Source organism: Octodon degus, unplaced genomic scaffold, assembly GCF_000260255.1.
Source record: "Octodon degus isolate 3935 unplaced genomic scaffold, OctDeg1.0 scaffold00038, whole genome shotgun sequence".
Lineage (NCBI taxonomy): Eukaryota > Metazoa > Chordata > Mammalia > Rodentia > Octodontidae > Octodon > Octodon degus.
Genome location: NW_004524614.1, coordinates 17041988 through 17048274, shown reverse-complemented (window position 1 = coordinate 17048274; position 6287 = coordinate 17041988).

Sequence of the window (6287 nt, the reverse complement as noted above, 5' to 3'; positions counted from 1 at the left end):
TTCTTCTTCTTCTTCTTCTTCTTCTTCTTCTTCTTCTTCTTCTTCTTCTTCTTCTTCCTCTTCCTCTTCCTCTTCCTCTTCCTCTTCCTCTTCCTTCTCCTTCTGTATTTAGTGCAGGGTTTCCAGGGTCTCCACAGTCTCACTGCATAGATCAGACTCTCAGTGATCCTACTGTTTTCAACTTTCCAAGTGTTGGGATTACAGGTGTGCATCACCACGTGCAGTCCCAGTAGCCATCTCAGCATGCCCCCAGGGCGACTCCCTCCCATTTCTGAGGAACTCCTTCCACCTAATCATATTGAGGTCTTATAGATGACTGCAAGTCCCTTCCTTCACATCCTAGCACTGCTCTTCCTGTGGCCTCTGTCACATAGATGGCAGCTCAACAAGCATGAACACTCAGAAAGGGCAGGACACACATCATTAATGGGTCAACAGTGGTAGAGGCAGGCCCACTGCCACCTGAGACATCCACACAAAGGGAACATGTCCTCACACCAGCCAAGGACAAAATCTCCAATATCTACACAGGCTCTGAGCATGCACCCAGCATGCCCCACTCTTATACTGCCTTTCTGGCAAGAAAGGGGATTCATTGATGCTCAGGGCACCCCATCGTCAATGCACCTCTCATCCCTAGACTTTTAGAGGCAGCACAACCCCCTAAACAGGCAGCAGCCATCCACTGCAGAAGTGCCAGACCAGTGGTTCCTGTAGCTCCAGGAGACATGATTGGTTGCCGCCACGCAAGTCAAGCAAGCTGCACAGCAGGCACCTCCTCCTCCACTTCTGCTCATTCTGAAGGCTGTGTACCCATTGCAGTATTCACCAGAACAATTACATTTGCTCCACAGACCTAGCTATCATCAAAACACTGAAGGATGCACCTTCCCAGGGCCAGAGCTTCTCCTCCAAGACCAATAAGCGTGAACCATTGTCAGTGATCTACACAACTGCTTCCATGTTGACCCTCAGGCCTTAGATAAAAGCCTAACTCTGACCAGGGCACATGCTTCCTTAAAAGTGGTCATTTACCAAAGTACCCAAAACTGCCAGCTCTAAGCTGAGACCTCTCTGCAGGGACATTTATTTCCTTTCTTTCCAAACCATCAGCTGGACACACTGCAGGCAAAGAATGGCACATAGACTTCACACGCTTGATTTGTTATGAGACATACGGGTATCTTCTCACTTCTGTCTGTACTTTCTCTGGGTGAATAGAGGACTTCTTCACTGTTTAAACTGCAGATGTAGTCCCCAGAGCTCTCATCTAGGATATTATTCTGATTTGGATTGCCTCAAACTATCCAGTCAGATAATGGTCCAGCATCATGTCTCAAATTACTCAACAGGTGGTTTTAAGTGTTAACACACTTGACACTTGTACACACCCTATCACTCTGGGAGAACAAAGAAAGCAAATGCACTTTTTGTCGGGCGCGGGCGCCCTGCTCCTCAGCCTTGCCCCTTCCACTGGAGCTTATGCCACGAGCCTTGTTTCCTGTATAGCTTCTGGTCCCTGCTGGTAAGATTTGATTGGTTCACATAGCCCTACGAAGCAGCTGACTATTGGCCTATTGCCCACGTCAGGCAATGTACGTGGCGCCCACTGATAGGTCCGGGGAGGGGATATAAGGAGGGGTTAGAGGAAGTGGAGGAGAAAGAAGAAGAAGAAGAGAGAGGAGGAAGAAGGACACGTGAAAATAAAGGGAATGAAAACAAAGAAGGAGGCTCCGTCTCGTCCTTTTCCAGCGCCGGTCAAGTGGTGGCCCGTACGGGGAACCCTCGTACCCTCCTCTCTTCAAAGTAAGTAAGACGGTGTAAGTACTCCTTTGTTCTTTTTTGTATTTATTTCACCCCCGGCCAAGGAGTTGAAGGAGGTGGTGGGTTCATTAGAGAGACCCGGGGCTGCCGTGAAGAGGCAGGGAGCGCCGTGAAGAGGCGGATACTGGCGGATGCACCAGGGAGATTAACGGGTCCAGAAGGGAGACCCAGGCTGCCGTGAAAAGGCAGGTGATGCGGTGAAACCGCGTATCCTAGGGTAGGACAATTCTCACAATGGCAGAAGTTAGATAGGGACCTTGATTTTGCTGCAGACCATGGCATGCTGTCTCCTGGTGTCCGCCCGCTCTGGTCCATGATCCATGGCTGTTTAAAGGATAAATCTTGCTCTGCCCTTTTAGAAGACAGTAGAAGGGCCTTTGAGCAAGCAAAGGTGGAGTCTCTTGGCTCCGCCAGCCAGAGCTCGGACTCTTCCTTTGAGGAGGAGCCCGAGCCAGAGCCGCCATTCGAGAGGGACAAGGCGACCACGCGAGATTCAGAAGAACCCCCTGTCTCGCATCCTTATAAGGACGTTATAGAGGAGCTGCAAAAAATGCTTGCGGCTGCCCAGGTTCGGCTTGAGGCAGATGTGGGACTGCCCGGTACCCCTAGAATAAGGAGGGGGGGAGAAAAAGGGACCGGAAACTGGCCCCCGGCGCCATTTTACAACCCTGGCCCGCCGCCTGGCGAGCCGCCGGCGCCATTTCGCGCGCCCTTCGGGCTGCACCCTTCCAGGTTGGGCGAGTATCCTGGCCCTCCCCCCATGCCGTCGCCATCTTCTTCCTCTTTCCAGCCGGGGTTGTGGCGGCAGCTGAAAACAGAAGTCCCTGGATGTGCCACTGCGGCTTTAAGAGCATTTCCTGTTTTTCAAGATGCCCAGGGCAATCGCTCACATCACCCTGTAGAGATTAAAACCATATGCCACCTTAAGGAGGCCTGTGGAACCTATGGGGTAAATGCAGCCTATACCTTGGCCTTGGTAGAGAGCCTTAGTGGCAAGGCCCTTACCCCTGATGATTGGAAGGGAGTTGTTTGAGCATGCCTATCTCCCGGACAGTATCTAGATTGGAAGTCCTGGTGGATGGAGATATCCACTGAACAGGCCCAGGCTAATGCTCGGAACAACCAGCCGGCCTGGGATGCAGACATGTTGCTAGGGCAAGGCTGATTTGCTAATCAGCAGATTGGCTAACCCCCACAGGTATATGCCCAAATCAACCAGTGTGCTTTTCAGGCCTGGAGAAAAGTCTCTGCTAGGGGAGAGGTTCATGGACACCTGCCTCGGCAGATATATCTGCACAGTTTGTACTCACGGGCGCCAAGGGATGGTTGTGGAATGCCACAGTAGAGGTCAACTGCACCACCCCATATGGCAAGGTCCGTGCTAAGCAAATGTTGGCTAATTTCTCTGCTCCCCCACTGCTGTTTGCCTTAGACCCCCATTTATGTCTCTCCTCCAGTCTAATTCTACAAATAGGACCCTAGATTGTTCTCTGCAGAATTGCTACCTCTCCCAATGTTGGAACGATGTCAGCCTGACTGTAGTGGTCATGGAGGTTCCACAATATGTGCTTATCCCTGTGATTGACGATCCTCAGTCTTTCCTTATCTTGCAGCTCCTTCGACATAGAAGAGACTACACCAAGGTCGAAGTGCTAAGTATTGGAGACTTATCAGATTGGATTAGGAAAACCTTCTCCTTTTTCAAAGAATGGGCCGGCGTAGAGGCTGTGGCTATCATCGCCTTTCTGGGTAGTGTAGGCGCTCTAATTCTATTATGCCACCTTCGCCAGCAACACGCGAGGGACAAGATAATCATCAAACAGGCTCTAGTTGCCCAGGTCGGGGGCTCAGCGCAAGCATGGATTTCCATGCTCTGATGCAGGTGTGGAGCAAAGCATCGCAGAGGGTACATGCTCTTGGCCGGAGATGGACCCTGGCTCTTAAGTGGATGAGCATGCAGGTTGGATCCGGCTATTGTCCTGCCCCTTCCAAAAGGATCCATTGGTAGTGCTTGAGAACCTTGATCGCGACAAGGTGCGAGGCGCGAAGGGCGTTCACCCCTGAGAGCCCTGCATCTAATTAAATAAAAAAGGGGGAGATGTCGGGCGCGGGCGCCCTGCTCCTCAGCCTTGCCCCTTCCGCTGGAGCTTATGCCACGAGCCTTGTTTCCTGTATAGCTTTTGGTCCCTGCTGGTAAGATTTGATTGGTTCACATAGCCCTACGAAGCAGCTGACTATTGGCCTATTGCCCATGTCAGGTGATGTACGTGGTGCCCACTGATAGGTCCGGGGAGGGGATATAAGGAGGGGTTAGAGGAAGTGGAGGAGAAAGAAGAAGAAGAGAGAGGAGGAAGAAGGACACGTGAAAATAAAGGGAACGAAAACAAAGAAGGAGGCTCCGTCTCGTCCTTTTCCAGTGCCAGTCAACTTTTAAAAACCTACCTCACAAAACTAATCTGAGAACTATGTCTGCCTTGGCCCCAGCTCCTCTCCCAGCCCTGACCAAGCTCAGGTCACTTCCCAGGACACCTACTTTGTTGAGCTCATGTATGGGAGATTGTTTCTGCTCCACAACTTCCTGGCTCCTGATAATTTTCCCCCTATTGCTGATCATGTTTTGGGTCTGTCTTTTCTCTGACATACTCTACAACAACATGCTGGCCACTGCTTTCCTCAACCAGTAGAAACCACACAGTACATATCCCCCATAGCTCCAGGAGACTTAATATATTTTAAATCCTCTAAGCCTGCAGGATTAAATCCTATGCGAACCGGCCCCCACCTGGCTGTCCTCACAAAAACAACAGCAGTGAATTCACCAGCCTGCCCTCCTGGTTCTGTATCACTTGGGCCAAGCAGAGCTTAGAAAACTCTGCTCCACTGAATAAAGCCTGCTGCTCTTGACCCTGAGCTGTCATCACCTGGCCGGTCTTCACAGCTCCTGTTGCCTGCAGGTCTCTGTCTACTCAAGGGCTCACAAACCCAAGGTAACTCATGTGCTGCTCTCCATCTGGTTTCTGGTCTCTTACTCCCTGCTGCTCTCATTCATGGCTGGACTCTGGACTGTTTGTCCAGGTGACTCTCAGGCCACAGAAGGGAGCTTTCATCCTTTTATGCATTGCAGCAGCCTTCTAGGTTTGCACCCTTGGCTCTCTTCTAAGATCCCTCGACATCCTCCAATGTCAAATATGCTCCACTTTCTGAGCCTGGTACTCCTACTGACTCTTTCCAGTCCACCCAGACTCCCAACCACAGCCCACCTACACTGTAACACTTACCTATCAGATCAAGGAATAGTGGGTTCCTGTACTTCACTTCCTCACCCCTTCAGCACTGTCTTTTTCATTCCTTGCTGTCCACTATGCCAATCCAACACACCTGAAATACAGCTGGGGAAAATTAGCATCAGGAAGAGGGACAGTCAGCAATGAGAGGGACCAAACCATGCCTCACCAATAGGAATGTGCTGTTTCCCAGACATCTGTGCAGCACCCCCACCTTCCTCGCTCCACCAGTGGGAGTGCATCAATGCCAGCATCTTCTATCTTGACACTGCAGGCTACAAGACCATAGGAATAAATGAGCATGGGAAAATCTTAAAACATATAAACCTGCTCATTTTAGCCTGTTTTAAACATTGGGGTCATGATGTCAGACGGGTGACATTTTCAATTCCCAATGTATCACACTTCCAACTCTTCTGGACAAAATGTGGAGACTTTCCATAATCAAGGCAATAGATAACAAACACCTTATAGTAATTTTATGACCATTAAAAACTCATCCCATAACCCTGCTTCCACTCTTGACCTCTTTGAATTCCCTCCGGTGGCTTTACAACACAAGGCCACCTCCCCATCCTCCAGCTCCTCTCCAATGAGTTTTTCTCATACATTTCCAACCTCACAGAATTGGCTCTGTGTCCCTTACAGACAAGATCTCTAGATGGCAGCCCCTACCTCTGCAATTCTCTTATCTGTCTTTTCTACCTAACCCTGTAATAGTGGATCCCCTACTTATTCACAACTCCCAACAATGGTCAACTAGCCTTACTTGTCTAATCTCTCAGTTTAAGAGCTCCTTACTTCAAGTAAAAGATCTTCCCCACTGCACTACATAGATAACAAATATAAAAGACACAGCCAGATGCCCACCCAGCTGATGGTGTATAGGATGCCAGCAGGGGCTTACGCCTGTCTTCCAACTACATGGACAGGTCCCTACGCACTTGTCTTCCTGGCCCTGGCCCTGATAATAAATGCACAGGATACTACAGAAATACCTCTCCTGTTTCATGTGCAGGATCCTTACCTAACCAAAAAGACAAGGACTGTTCAGGTCCCCATCCTAAGCATTCTCTCAGTTCTCGCCATGAGTTTTTGGGCAAGGGGAATAGGCACAAGTGTTCATGCCATAAATTTCTATCACCAACTCTCTTTTGAGTTGTGCCAAAAGAAAGATGA